Below are 16,496 nucleotides of genomic sequence, written 5' to 3' on the forward strand. Positions count from 1 at the left end.
ATACCATAGATCACGTGGCTTATAAATAACAGAAATTGATTTCTCACATTTCTGGAGACTGGCAAGTTCATGATCAAGGTGCTGGCAGATTCGGTGTCTGCTTAGGGCATAGGTAGCATCTTCTAGCTGTGTCCTCAGGTGGCAGAAGGGATGGGGCAGCTCTCTGGGGTCTCTTTCACGAGGGCACTAATCCCATTCATGAGAGCTCCATCTGCAAGACCCAGTCATCACCCAAATGTCCAACCTCCTCACACCATCATCACCTTGGTGATTAGGTTTCAACATACGAATTTTGAGGGGACTCAAGCATTCAGACCATAGCAACTCTGTTTGGTTTTCCTTTTTCTTAAGGTATGAATTATTACTGGGGACCAAGAGCAGTGTTGTCACGGGGGAGGATGAGTTAGGACATTCATCTGACGCCTTGGACCTTAAGTGGGCACCAGTCCACAGTCATGCTGGGGTGGGTGGGGGGGACCTACAAGGAAGTGAATCCAACCAGAGCCAAGATGATCCTGCCTACTATTCCTTTTCTGTATTTCCTGTCCCTACTACCTCTCCCCCATCTTAGTCCATTCTGTGCTTCTATAATGGAATACCTGAGACGGGGTGATTTATAAAGAACAGACATTTATTTCTCACAGTTTTGGAGTCTGGGAAGCCCAAGATCTATCCGGTAAGGGCTGCTCCGTGCTTCCAAGATGGCACCTTGAAAGCTGCATCCTCCGGAGGGGAGGGCTGCTGTGTCCTCACGCGACAGCAGGCAGAAGGGCAAAAGGGACAAACTCCCTCCATCCAGCCCTTCATAAGGGCACCTAACCCTATTCATGAGGGAGGAGCCCTCATAGCCTAATCACCTCTTAGAGGCCTCTGCTCTTAATACTACCACGTTGGCAACACCTGAACTTTAGAAGGGACACATTCAATCCATAGCACCCAGCTTCCTCCCAAGTCCCCTTGAAACCTAGGAGAGGACACGCACATAGTTAGGCATCAGAAGCCTCAGGGAGTAACCCACACTTTCTGTTCCTAGTGATCATCAACACTTCTCTTCATTACCAACATGAGCCCAAGAGAAAAGAAAGCCTGGTTTTGGCTTTCAGAAGGAGGCTGTAGGTATGTGGGCTCTGTGTGTATGTGTGTAGGTGAGACATGCTTTTTGCCTTAGTTGCATATTTAGATCTGTGGTAAGTCGCCTGTTAATTGACCAAAGTCTTGCCTCTCTCTCTGGAATGTCCAGTCTCTGAACTATGTAAAAAGATTGAAGCATTTTAAATCTACACTCACATGAGATTTCACTCAGACTAGGCCTTTATGAATATTCATGTGGAAGTATTTAGCCTCAGGGTGTGAAATATTAATCTCTTACCTGAGTTTTACATCTAATTCTTTTTCAGTGACACAGAAAAATTAAATGTTACCTGCCACCAGGGGCATTATTAAGATGAGCTCTTTGGGTTAAAGCTCTAAAAGAAGAACTCATAGACTCAGATAATTTTTTGCTTTTTCCCATCATATGATGGGCCAAATTTACAAAGGTATTACCGTTGTTTTTGTTCACCAGTGACCTCTTGTCTATCTAGCTTTGACAAGTAAATAATATTAAAGGTTAATTCTTATTGTAGAATTATGAGCAGTCCAACTTACTTTTGTTGTATTAGAATTTGTTATCAAGAGTCTATGTCAGAAGAATACAATGCTTATCAATAGAAACTATAGAGAAGGTAGACTCACCGTGATGAACAATGAAATCAAGTACTCTAAATCGAGCAGGAGTAATGAAGAAATAATATTGAGTTATGTTTCTGTTCTGATACGTTTTTATTTGTATAATATTTGTATTTTGTTTTTTGGTGGTTTGTTTGAGAGTCCAGAGGGGTTTTTTGAAACGGTGGGGTATATGAAGAGTCAAAGGAAAAAGGATAGCTTTTTAAAAAAAAATTGTTTTCCTTTTTTTTTTTATAAGAATAATAAGTATTCATCGAATAAAACTTAGAAATAATGGATAAATAAAAAGAAAATAAAAACTACTTCTGAACCTACTGCCAGGGAAAAACCAGTGCTATCATTTTAGTTTATTTTATTCAGTCTTTTATTCTATATTAAAAAGTCAGATATGTATATTTTACAAAAGCAGAGTCACACTGCGCTGTTTTGTAATCTATATTTCAACAGTGTTGGCGGTTTTCTTGACATCATTTTAAGTAGCTGCGTATTATATGGATGTATTACAATTCATTTAAGCAATTAGACATTTTTGATGGGTAGTTCTCATTTTATGTTGTTATAAATGACATTTCAGTGAACATCCTTGAAACGAAATTTTTGCTGATATCTATTATTATTCTTAGGATGAATTCATAGAAATGGAATTGCTTAATCAGAATTATGTACACTTTAGCACTTGAGATCCATACTGTCAAATTGCCCTCCAGAGAGAGTGTTCCAGTTCACGCTTCCACATCTTCTCTAAAGCCTGTTATTACCATCAAAATATATATTTGCAAATTTTATGGGGAAAAGCCAGTAACTTATTGCTGATTTTAATTTTAACCGATTTAAAATTCTACCTTAATCTCACATGGAGTGTATTTTTTAAGGGCAATTATTTCTCGATGAAGAATAAAAGAGCAAACGAAAAATCTTCGTCTCCCTTATACTGGAAGGAGATAGAATCCCTTCAAAAGAAATGATTATTTCACGTCGAGGATTAGTAATCATTCTGTAGTTGTGGAAATCATTCCATTGGTAGGGGCATCACTCTCTTGAGACACAGATCTTTCCCCACATCTTTTTATTATAATTAAATTCATTGTGATGGGATTTTACCTGTACATACTCCAAAAAATTTACATTTAAAGAATTAATTGTGGGTTTGTAGAGCGATACTATCCCATGAGTCTAATGACTGCAATAGTGTGATTTGGTGTTATAATTAAGAATTGAACGGGTGGCCTTGGGCATGGGCTCACCAAGAATAAGTAGATTGCTTTCATCTTTTGAGTTTAGTCCTAGGTGGAGAGAATGCCAGAGAGCATGAAAGAACTATATTCCAACCAATAAACAGTATTTATATGCTTCCAGACGAGTTGCTATTGTAGCAATGAAAATGTTAGTTTGGGCTGTGATATTCACTAATAAAAGTTCACTAATGTGCACGTGAATTGACCTCACTGGCTCAATTCTGAACTCTTCTAAAAGGTTATATCCATTTATTTTGGCAGCTTAAGTTGGAAGATCAGCCTGGGTATTGGGAATTCCAATGAAAAATTGTAGCCTGGAGCAATCCTGCTTGTTTCTCCTGATTTAAATGCTGCTAGAAGTCTGCCTGCAGTCCTTCATCCTTATTACTGAGACCATGATGGCTATTTGAGAAAAATGATATTAGATTATTCAGTTTATTTATCACGTTTGTTTTAAGACTCTGATGGTGATTCCTTAAGATGATTATTTCTCTTACCTTTACTCACCTGTTGCAAATGTTGTTTTCCCCCTGTTTCAAATGCATTATTGCTAGATTAAGTGTACTAAGAAACGTTGAATTTGCTGAATTATATACAGGTTATATCCCATCATGCCCAAATCCTGTTTGAACTCCTGAGTAGCTGTCCTGGCCTGTGGAATTATGTAGTGATTGTTTATCTGCCAGTCAAAGCCTGTTACCATCATGGTCATTGCCTACCTTTTTAGGTTCATCTTTCGTGATTTATCTACCGTGTTTTGTACCCTGAACTCTTTCTTTCCTGCCTTTTTATCTTTAAAAAGCTTCTCTGTCAACCTGGAATGGGCTTTCCCTTCATTTGTACAGAGAATCTTGGGCCATCAGGGTTGGGAGAGACATTCATGCTCTCTCATTTTCAAGATCCAGAACATACACTCTTGTCTCTGATTTCTAGCTGGAATGACTTCTTTCCTCTGATTTCCTATGTGCTTTATTCATACTACCTTTAAGACAGAATTGAGGTTGGGTGTGGTGGCTCACACCTGTAATCCTAGCACTCTGGGAGGCCAAGGCAGGAGGATTGCTTGAGGTCAAGAGTTTGAGACCAGCCTGAGCAAGAGCGAGACCCCGTCTCTACTAAAAATAGAAAAATTAATTGAGTGTAGTCCCAGCTACTTGGGAGGCTGAGGCAAGAGGATTGCTTGAGCCAGGAGTTTGAGGTTGCTGTAAGCTAGGTTGACGCTGCTATGGCACTGTAGCCCGGGGAACAGAGCGAGACTCTGTCTCATAAAAAAAAAAAAAAAAAATAGATATGTAGAGGTGGATGTTTCTTTTTTTGAAAAATTATTAATTAAAAGAAAAAGAAGACAGCACTGACTACATTCTGCCCTATTTATAGTAGTTTATGTACCTGTCTTCTTCTTCTTCAGCTTAAAAATTGCTTGGAGTCAGGGGCTGCATTTTATTTTTTCAATTCCTTATACCCATACAGCGCTAGGCATATCTTAGGTTATCAATAAATAACTAAAGATACAGTATTCATGAATTATTGGTATATTATTAATATGATTTTGTGGGTGTTTAATTATGATAAATGGTAAATTTGGAGGGTATAGGGACTACAGCTTTGTGGAGTCTCTTTTTTAAAAAGAGAAAACAGTTTGAAAAACTTTATTTTTTAAAAACTATAATCTGACTTCAAGTTTATTAAAAAAAAAAAACAATTTGGAGGGAATGTTGCCACTGTTATACAGCAGTATTTAGGTCTGACCTTAGAAATGGCCATGAACATTGTGTACATGAATTTTCTACTCACCCAGTTTCTTGATTCTGTCACTGTCGTGTCCCACTATCCCCTTGGGATTTGAACCTTAGACATTTTTTTTGTTTTCTTTGAATCCGGCAAGAAGTCACCGTGCTTAATTCATCTTTTAAGACAGCCACTGTGGAGTCATTGCCTCTCCTCTAGCTCAGCCCTGATAACTCTAATCATTACCCAGGCAGCCTCCCTTCCTTGCGAATCTCCACACTTGGGGCACTAGAAACACTCCCTTCAGATTCATCTGCAGGAATGTCATCAGTAGACCCCTACCCAGTCATCACTGTGGCTTCCTGCTGATGAGATCCAGATCACAATGGTGCAGCCCACGCTCTTGCTAGCCTGGTTCCAGGCTACCTGTGCAACCTGTCCTGCTGTCTTTGGAGACAAGCACTTTTTACTTAGAGAACCATGTCTTGGGCGTCCTTCAAATCCAACATGCTCTATCTTTAGCCGTCTTTGGACTGCATGCAGCAGGCTTTTCTTTTCCTCCTCCCTCTTCAAACTCTCCCACCAGGTCCTATTTCCTACTGGGGAATCCCTGATCCCCTCTGTGTTTTGCCCATTTGGGCTGTGCTGCCCAGCTGTTGTGTAGACCTGGTCTCCCCAGATGGAGTGAGCCCTTGCGCATGGTTGGTTCTTGGGTAAATATCTAGTGATGTAAGGCAGGAATCGTGATTTGTGTTTCTTTTCCTTCTTCTTTTCCTTCTTCCCTCTTCCTTCTTTTTCTTTTTTATTACAGTTAATCCTCAGTGGTATCTAGGCTGACATGATTTGTGTTTCTTTTGTGTTGTCCTGGCCATTAGCACCATGTTACAGGTGCTCAGTGACCATCTTAATGTCTCTAATTTGGGAAAATTCTATCTACAATAAACCACTCTGCCTTTCAGAAGTTAAGATATTTCCATGATAATTTTATTTAAGATAATAAATTTTTTATTTATTATAAAAAACGTATAAGACCTTTTATAAGACCAACTTATAAGACTTTTTTTTTTTTTTTTTTTTTTGAGACAGAGTCTCGCTTTGTTGCCCAGGCTAGAATGAGTGCCGTGGCGTCAGCCTAGCTCACAGCAGCCTCAATCTCCTGGGCTCGAGCGATCCTTTTTGCCTCAGCCTCCCGAGTAGCTGGGACTACAGGCATGCGCCACCATGCCCAGCTAATTTTTTTTATATATATATCAGTTGGTCAATTAATTTCTTTCTATTTATAGTAGAGACGGGGTCTCGCTCTTGCTCAGGCTGGTTTTGAACTCCTGACCTTGAGCAATCCGCCCGCCTCGGCCTCCCGAGAGCTAGGATTACAGGTGTGAGCCACCGCGCCCGGCCATAAGACCTTTTAAAGAAAACCTTTGGGTTCTACTGTAGCACCTTTCATATGATAATTTCAGAACATATGATCAATAAATTGAAATGTAGCATCTTCTTGTGGATGGCCAGGGCAGATTTGTGCCGAAACCACAGCCTAAGTTGCCCATTAATTGGAGCTAGGCATTGCATGTGTGTCTTGGGACCGTCAGCCCATCTCCTTGTGTCAATTTAAATCAACTTAACCAACTTTCTTAAAACAAAGCAACCTAAAGAAATTTGGTAATTCTCTGATTTCACAGGAGTTGCTGATGGCATCTGTGTGTTTCCTATCCTAGGCTGGCCCTGCCTGGGTGACAGTATGCCACGTCCCCTACAAGAGAGAGACGCTGGGCCATTCTTTGGGACCAGAACTTTTGGATGGCCACTTTGAAAACTCTTCTGTTTCTCTCTCTTTACTTTGCTAGTTATTTGGAATATATTTATTTATATGTGTAAGTATTATTAATAACTAGGCTGGGCACAGCAGCTCACTCCTGTAATACTAGCACTCTGGGAGGCCGAGGTGGGTGGATCGCTCAAGATCAGGAGTTTGAAACCAGCCTGAGTAAGAGCAAGACCATGTCTCTACTAAAAAATAGAAATAAATTAATTGGCCAACTAAAAATATATAGAAAAAGTTAGCCAGGCATAGTGGCGCATGCTTGTAGTCCCAGCTACTCGAGAGGCTGAGGCAGGAGGATTGCTTGAGCCCAAGAGTTTGAGGTTGCTGTGAGCTAGGCTGCAGCCATGGCACTCTAACCCGGGCAACAGAGTGAGACTCTGTCTCAAAAAAACCTCTAATCAATGCAGTTTTTCCCTTGTCCTAAATTAGATAGTTTCTCATTAGTGTTACACTTGATTTAGCTCTATTTTGTTATTCTGATTTTGTGTTTTGTTTTGGTAAACATTTCATAGCTAATAAAGTTCTGTGAACATCAGAGGATCCAACCATGACAGTAAATCACAACTACCATGGAAAAAGCCATCTGCAAGTTTTGGAAAGCCGTTGTCACATTTGTATGGATAGAGAGCTCTGTATTTTCTCCACAAGAGGGCAGGAAAGTCTGGATGTAAATATCATTTTCCACAAAAAGTCTTTATTGGAAGGAGGGTTTGACCTTCCTTACCATACATGCTTTTAAAAATATAAACATTGTTCTCCTTTAGATAAAGTTCCAGCAGTGGATGAGTTTTAGTTTCTCTGATTTTTCTGGGCGGTGGTCCTTCAGCATTGCTTGCTGCTTTCTGCTCCTCTGGCTTCTAGATCAGAGCTTCTAATTGCCAAACTTAGTGTGGCTGTGCTACTGTTAGCAGTGACTGAAGCGGCTTGTCCTCGCTGACTAGTGGCTTTAGACCCTTACTATGTACAGGGAAAAGGAAAAGACCAACGTTTCACTAGATGTTTCCACCAATGAGTAAAGCATGCCCGTGTCAAAGGAAAACAAAAATCATAACAGATTTGAGGCCAGTTCTGATCATACATACACATTCACACATTTTTCTGCCCACGTTAGTTTTTATTCTTCACTGCTTCCTACTGGTTTTCCACCCCCGCCCCTCTTTTGTCCTTTATTTGTTCTGTGAGATTTAAATTATAGGCCGTGCTACAAAAGCCATCTAAATCTGTGATATCAAAAACAGAATGCTTCTCTCTTCTGGCAATTACAACAGGGTTGGCTTAACATGTGAGGTCTCACTGTGCCGGATAACAACAGGATATGCGAGGGAAGGAGGAGACATTTGGCAAATTCAGTTTATTTTCACAAAAATGCAGTTGGGGAGGTACTTGTAGGACTGAGATTTGGAGGTTGAATGCACCTTGAATACCCAGTATCAACTGAATATCTCCTGCCTGCCTGCTTTCCTTCCTTCTTCCTTCCTTCCTTCCTTCCTTCCTTCCTTCCTTCCTTCCTTCCTTCCTTCCTTCCTTCCTACCTACCTACCTACCTACCTACCTACCTACCTACCTATCAATAAAACATTAAAGACTCAGTTTTTGTTTAAGGTCGATAGTGGTTCCCTCCTGTAGAGCATGAAATTAAAATGTGTGCTTAGAATCAAATGATTGCCTCAGTACCGTGTTTGTAGTGGTGGTTGTCCTCTTGAAGTAGTAGTTAGTGCTGCTCAAAAGATGTGGGGTGCAACACTTGAGGTGGCAAAATATTGATTCAAAGAGGATGTTTATACAGAAAAATGATTGACAGCTACAGACATCATCAGTGGACATAGCATAGTCAGTTGGTGATGAGCGAGGCAAAAAGATGCAAGAAAGATATCACGGTGGTAACATGGCGGCTCCCTGTGCTGGAGCGATGCTAGTGTAACTAACATCAGTAACTTGCATGCTGCAAATATAAGCAACGTGACCGCCCATATGTGCTGTTTGTTGCTACCCAGAAACACACAGGTCATTTTGCACCTTTTCTTTTAAGTACTGTGACAGTTTGGGACTTTAGGAAAGGTTTACTTGGAAAATCTCTTCTTGTTTTCACTCCTAATTACAGATACAGATGGCCACATGAGTTTGGGGGGAAAAAAATTTAAGCTATAGACCATTTAGCAGTCCTCAAAGTGCATTGTAATCCTGTGACTGCCTTACATCTTTTTTTTTTCACAATCTGTCTTCTTTTCAAAACACAGTGGGAGTTACCTGTTTTTCTTTAGAAGTAGTGTAATGGGCAGAGTGTGTGTGTGTGTGTGTGCGCGTGTGTGTGTGTGTATCCATCTGTATAATTTATATTTTTTTCATTTTTCTTTTACATTATAACTCATCTTTGCTTGATCTTAGCATGGTTAGTCTTGGTGGAGTGAGTGATAGCACAGAAATTTTGGCTTCCTGCCAGCAGGCGGCCCTTTGCAGGGGGAAAAAAAACCCCCCCAAAACGACAAAGTTGACTAAGAATTTCATAGCACAATGTGAAGAGGAATGCACCGGGTAGACTTTACTCAAAGGAAACATGAGGAAAACATCTTATTATAAGATATATATTGAATATGTTTTTCACATTTGGAAAGAAAAGTTAATGTCTGGGAATGTCTTTTGATTCACTGGCCAGAGGGATTTGTGGTGTTCTATCTCCCTCCCACCCCCTGCCCTCAAGTCTTTAGATTAGAAATGATTTATTTACAGAGAAAAGCATGGTACTTTGATATACTATACTAATGTTAAACATTTATGGGGCTTAAAAATATTTATGAATGTGTAAAAGTTATTAAAGTTAAACGTGTTTTAGGTTACCTTGTGATCAGGTATAGTAGGAACACAAAACCAGGAAATTTTATAAAAGAAAAAAAAGACAAAGAGAAAATACATACGAGTAGATTTGTAAAGTTTAATAATCTTAGGGCATGTGCTTGTGTCTATTTTGTGTATAATTTAAAATACATAATCCTATAAAATACGGTCTTAATATACATAGGTACATTTTTAGAGTCATGATAAGTTATAATGTTAAAGCACCAAGAAAATTTCATTATAACTCTTTATTCCTAGTTGCTCAAAAATATAATGAAAAATTTTCTTTTTCAATAAAAAAAGTTCACAGTTTTGTTCTTTATGGAAAAAATTATCATTTGGAGAATATTAGACTGCTTTCTCTGGGCATTCGTTTAAGAGGAAGAGAATTTTTATTTGCTCTATAAGATTTTTCAAGCCTTATGTTAGTTCATAAGAAAAATGTTTAATAAACTTAGATAAAATTGCTCATATAAGTAGGATACAAAAAGAGAAGCCATGGAATATTTCCAGTTAACCTAAAAGTTTCTTCTATACCTTTATTAAGTCCATTTTTCTAGAAGCATCTACAGTGCTTCAAAGGATAAATGCTCTTCTCACAACATTAATAGCACACCTAACACAAATCAAGCAAGGTCATCTTTTTTTTTTTTTTTTTCAGGTTTTTCAAGGAAATCAAAGACCTCAAAATTTATTACTCAAAAATAATAAGGTTTTAAATTCTTAGTTTTCTCTTTGCATCTGGGATTTGTAAGCATAAAATGACACTTAAAAATATTAATATATCCCAGAAGAGGGGCTCGAGAGGTGAACAGCCCAAACCAGGCACATTGGAAGGCAACTTTGCTCACCACTAAACCACCAACGCAAACCAAGCACATTGAAGAGAAGTTGTCATCCATGTTCATTTTCTCAGCATCTAGGCCGTTGTTGTGACTTTATACCCAACCAAGACTCTAACAAATGAAAGTCTTACAGATCTGTTTCCCCTGTGAGAGAGTTGGATGCTTTCTTGGGGCAGCTGAACTTCTTTATGCACATTCTTATAATTTTACCACCTTAAATTCTTTCTAGGCTATTTGATTATTGTTGAACACTGTAGACAACTTCCATACACATTTAGGACTGTGACAATCACTTAGTTTATGCAGGAAATGAAGATTTTGATTCTGATCCCATTATTATGGTGGAGGGAAGGCTCATAGACTCATGCTACAATTTGATGCTTTGCTTTGGTGCCATAGCTGTGGCTTATGTATTTTAGTTATTGTGAAAATGAGTGATACGCATGTGCAAGGTAGGATTGTTTTTTAATTAAAAATGTAACTATATAAAGAATCACCATGCCATTTATCAAATAGAGTTATAAAAAATTATATGTATAAAATTCACCCCTTTCAGAAGAAACTTTGCACTTTGTATTTAGTATAGCCATTGTTGATTGTAGTTGATGACTGTTGAAGTGTTGAGGGTTTTTATTCTCACTGTTAATTGTGGTTGTACCATCTAGGGAAGTAGAAAATAAAGTGAAGAGGTATAAAATAAGGGTTGGGACTAATTCATTTCTTTAAATGGTAAATATATGTAAGAGCTCTCTTTATGAAAATATTAAGTGGGTATTTTTTTTATTTTTGAAAACCAAGATGCCCCAGGCATACCCTTCTTTGAAGCACAGGTTTGAGAGTCCCAGGGGAAAGGGGAAAGACTAGAACAACCAAGCCATTGCTTCGTTCTGACTCTCAAGTTAGGTTCTTGGAAGTCACAGTGAGATAGTCATCTTGAGAGCCAGTCTTTGTGTAGAGAGAAAAGAGACTTCGGTTGTCCCAATTGCTCCTTTCACATGATCCACAGGCAAAAGGCAAGTGCTGAGATGGGACCAAAGATGGGGAAACCCCACTGGACCCCAACAGTCTGAGAACAGACCACAGTTCCCACTGACTAAGGTCTCCAGCAGGTGGCAGTGCAGAGCAGTCAGCATGGGAAGAGGCAGCTCCAAGGGGGCAACAGGGCACTGAGGACCGAGAGGATAGCTCAGGGTCTAACCTTTGAAACACAAATGTTGCAAAAATAATATGAAGAGCTCCCCTATATCATTAAGATATAGGGGATATATATCCTGAGATACACCAATTTACCTCTTTAGCTTTAGCATTATCTTTCTTTATATATGCACACGTTATTAATTTTTGAACCATTTGAAAGTAGGTTGCATAAATCATGCCCTTTCCCCCCTTAGCCTTTTTTTTTTTGAGACAGAGTCTGGCTCTGTTGCCCATGCTAGAGTGCCGTGGCATCAGCCTAGCTCACAGCAATCTCAAACTCCTGGGCTCAAGCGATCCTTCTGCCTCAGCCTCACAAGTAGCTGGGGCTACAGACATGTGCCACCATGCCCGGCTAATTTTATATATGCATATATATGTATTAGTTGTCCAGATAATTTCTTTCTATTTTTAGTAGAGACGGGGTCTTACTCTTGCTCAGGCTGGTTTTGAACTCCTGACCTTGAGTGAGCCACCCACCTCGGCCTCTGGGCCGAGTGCTAGGATTACAGGCATGAGCCACCGTGCCTGCACCCCCTACGCCCTTAGCCTTTTGTATGTATTTTCTAAGAGCAAGGATCTTCTCTTACATAATCACATCAAGTTCATGATGTTAACATTGACACATGACTTCTGTGTAATCTTCAGTGCCTATTCAAACTTCACTAATTCTCCCAATGTTTTTTTTTTTTAGCTTTTTTCCCACCAGTCCAGGATTCAGTCAGGATCACCTAAGGATCACCTTAGTTGTCCTGTAAGCCTGAGTCATGGTTAATTGACAAGTTCTGGCCCGACTTCTTCTCACTCCACACACTGAGCCTCCATCTGCCAGAATAGGAGCTTCAGAGCAAGTTTTAGTTTTTCTTATTTGTGCCTATTTATGTGTGATACATGTTGATTGTACTATATATATATCTTCCGTGTAGCCATTACTGTTTCCAAACACTTCCAAGTGAGCCCTCTCCGTAGAGTTGAGAGATTTTTGTCTTGAGCCTGCATCCTCAATTAGACTTCAAGCCAAGTAGCAGAGGGGTTTTTCTCACTTCTGTGTCCTTGGAGGTACCCTAATGAAGTTAGAAGACACTCAGGGTCGTATAATAAAAGTGGCTACATTTTATTGCATGCATGAGGCACTTAATATATGTAGTCTTAGTTAGTCTTCCAAAGAAACTCACAAAGTAGTTAAACATCTTCATGGCTCATGCGACCAGCATTATCTAGCTCCTGTCTGTTCCCTCCACTTGCCCGTCATGTTTTGCCCAGCCATACCTTTTATGCTTCTTGAAGGGCTTTGTTCTTTTTCATCTCAGGGTCTACACACATGGTCCTCGTCTATAATTTTTTTGTCTCGCTGTTTTCTTTGAAGAAGTATAGCTAGGAAGGGAAGATAAGAGTGAAAAGGAAGAGTTTTGTGTGTGCTGCTTCTTATTGTTGACGTTGTGTGTGTATTTTAATGACAGCCACGTACTTTATAATCTGCAAGGAAGGAGTCAAGAGACAGGAGGAGGAAGGTACAGAGGAGAAAGACAGTGGATGAGGTGAGATTCCTGAAGAGCAGGGTGGAGATGAGATGTAGGGTACGAGGAAAGAGGTGGATTTTATAGCTGGGGAAACCCATTGGCCGGTGTGGCAGAAGATGAGGACGTTTGGGTCTTCTAGCCTCTATTTTTTACCATTAAATGGGAGGCTTGATCATTTTCTAGGGTGCTAAAGATGGAAGAGAGGATAGAGGGGTAGGTGGGTGGATCATAGAATCAAATCATAAGTTTGAGGAATCTGGGGACAGAAGATACCTGTGGAGTCGTTCTTACACTGGAGCCCTGGAAAGCAATATGATTCTAGAAGTGTCTTTCAGGTAGCCTAAAAAGAAATATCTGCTTGGGTACAGAGAGAGCCCCATGAGATCTTGGCCTATTGGGGGAACAGTAGAGTTTTCTTCTGGGGCTAGAGTGTTTATGCGTATGGGGAGGAAGCAGTAGTGACCTGTATGAGCTGACCAGATGGAAATGAGAACGACTTAGAGGATGTCAGCCTGATGGATAAAACTGATGGCCCCAGTGTTCTCCTCCATGTCTCAGTCTCTAAGAACCCCTAGTGGGAGATGATAAAAATCCTGGCAACACTGAAGGGCTTTCTTTTGAACCCACATGCCCTAAGAACATGTAATTGGCTTATAAATAACATAGAAAATATCTTTACAAGGCAAACCCTAGCTCAGCTAGCTCTTAAATGGGAAACACTTCTAAATGTTATTGTTACAAGGACTGAATTCATTGAGGAATTTCCACTGAGAGTTGGAACTGAAAGAGATGTGCAGTGATAGAAGTGGAAATCTTCCTCTTATGAGCCTTTGGAATATAGACCTTTTTACTTCCCAATAATTTTCTGCCTGAAGCGCTGACATGTCTAATTAATAATAATATTCTATTAAACAGTATGATTAATCTGAGAGATCATTATGCACAAGTAGATTAAAAAAGCAACCTAAATCCCCTTGGTCTGATTTAAGATAAAATAAACCTGAATTTCTTATCCGGAGAGTTTTCTTTTTTGTCTCCTTGTGATATAACTCGAGGCTACATTCTATTTCTGTGATTCTTTCAGTGTGTGTTCTTTATTATCTGATGAACTGAAAGGAGACTTTTGAATACAGAGTATCTATTCAGCCCCCCCAAGTTAATTATAATTCTGTATATTTGCATGTGAATATTATTTTTTGCAGCATGTATCAGTTGTATAATATGTTTCTGTTGTTAGCAGTATATGGGGTAGAGCATTAATATTAATATTTTATTAATACTAATAGGAACAAAGAAAGATTTGGCAAGAATTAGGCAGAGAAGGACCCCATGGAATATTTCAGGACAAGTCCTGAGGCTTTTAAAACAGCCTGATTCCTGAGCCGGAGAAGTTACACTAGCATAGTTTTACAAGTGCAATGATTAAAAACAACATACATGGTCTGGCTTTCTCAACAGGCTTCATTTTAGGAAAGTCTTGAGTATTTTAACAGTTGTTCCTTGAATTTCTCATTTATTGCTGGCAAGATTTTTGATAAACTTTCACAGTGGCAGCCACTGCAGGAGAGTGATTAAAATCTAACTTTGAGGACTTCTTGGCTTCTGGTCTCCGCACCATCTTGGACAGATTGGTTCATGCTTCAAGGCTCAGTGTTTTCATCTCTTAAATGGGGAGATCACTGATTTCCTAGGCAAAATCTCCCCAATTCGTGAGCCTCTTGGGCAAAAAGTCTGAGATATTGATCTCTTTGACTCTGTAACTCCAGGCCTTTAGCAGTGGGACAAACTTCATTGGTTTCCACATGTGTTAAGGAGTAGGAAAGTTGAAATGACAAAACCAGTTGTGACAATTAAAAGTCTATGATGGCTGTAAAGCCTTTAGCTTTGTACCTGGGACCTCAGAGTTCAGTAAAAGCCAGCGTGTCTCTTATTACTCACTGCAGATGAAAACCCATCAAATTTTCAGATATTATCTAAGTTTTCTTTTAGAGATTATTTTGTCTTTTATTCAATTGCCTCTCCCCTGGAATTTTTCATATTGTAGAGATTTATTCATCAGCTAAACACTGGAGACATATGGCAGTTACCTAAATTTCATAATAGTATTTGAACGTGTATAATATTTTACAATTCATGAAAATTTTCCATATCATCTTATCATTTTAGTATATGGTTAGTACTGATTATGACCAATTTTAACATTTGATTTTGCCTAAACTGATTATCTTGTAGCTATCTTGATCAACGATCAAATCTTGAAAGTTCATGGAAAGGCCATTCATGTACACACACACACAAAACTCATTTGTAGAGCGTGTCAGCAAAACATATACAATGCTCACTGCTTAGATACTGATACTTATTAACGTTGATGGAGATGTAATAATTTGCATTGTTGCATAATAAAACTACTGATTGACATTGAGAATAGTTCCTGTAATTCCTTCCGTAACTATAACAAAGATAAAAAAAAAGAGTAAAAAAAAAATGGCAGAAACAGCTCATAATTTAGATAATGTAAGTAAAGTTTTAAAGTCTCATAGGAAAATGAAGAAAAAAAATTCTGAGACGCCAAGATACTAAACATACAAATTTGAAACTAAAATATGTTTGAAATTAAGCTAAATATATTGTCAAGTGGAAGTTGCTGTTGAGAAACAGTAGAACAAAGTAAAAATTTATGAACATGAGGTGTATGCTCTTAAAATGCATTGAAATTGATGGTCATGTTTTCATTGTAAATATTTATCTATCCTTAAAGAGTGTACATATTTGGTAGAGTGCTTTTCATATAAACATGCACAAGTTCATATAGACACTCTTGGTCTTAAGAGTTGTCAACTATGAAACTCTCCCCATGAAAGTTGAGGACATGGAGGCCCAGGGAAGTAAAATGACTTGCCCAAGGCCACACAGCATAGTCAGGCAGTTTCCACTGCTGTGCTCCTCCTCTGAGAGTTGGAACTGGAAGAGATGTGCAGGGGGTGATTTCAGAGCCCTTGAGAAAGTCAAATGCTTTTTGAATCAGCTAATTGTTTCTTCAGTTTCTGTGATCAGAGATTCATACCTCTGGCTTTATTATCACTGTTTTTTTTTTTTTTTTCATTTCTTCAGTTTTTTTGCCTTGTTTTTTCTTTTTATTATCACTGTTTAATGTAGCACAAGTAACTTAGGCTTTTAGAGCCAGATGGACTTGGAGTTTAAATCTAGTGCTGACACTCAGGGCTGCCACATTGCACACCTCCAGGGGGCGCAGTGACACAAGGTAGCTTCTGTGAATAGGGCCTACATTAACAAGAGACACCAATGAGGTCAGTCTCACATGCCTTATGAATTGGTTAGAAGTATTATCAAATACCACTTTTTGATTTTGAGGCCTGACATGAATAGAATTTTTCCCTAGTGAGGACTATGTGTTAAGAGCCATTCTGGACAGCGACATGTATGTATATGTATTGCTTTAGTACATCTCACAAATACACAGAATACAAATCACATTAACTTGACTCCACTACATCAGAAGCTGTCGAAATGGAGACAAAAGCCAGGTAGAGGGTTCCATCTTCTCCTTGAGGAGTCCTGGCCCCGTCCT

The sequence above is a fragment of the Microcebus murinus genome, chromosome 20 (genome assembly GCF_040939455.1).
Source record: "Microcebus murinus isolate Inina chromosome 20, M.murinus_Inina_mat1.0, whole genome shotgun sequence".
Classification (NCBI taxonomy): domain Eukaryota; kingdom Metazoa; phylum Chordata; class Mammalia; order Primates; family Cheirogaleidae; genus Microcebus; species Microcebus murinus.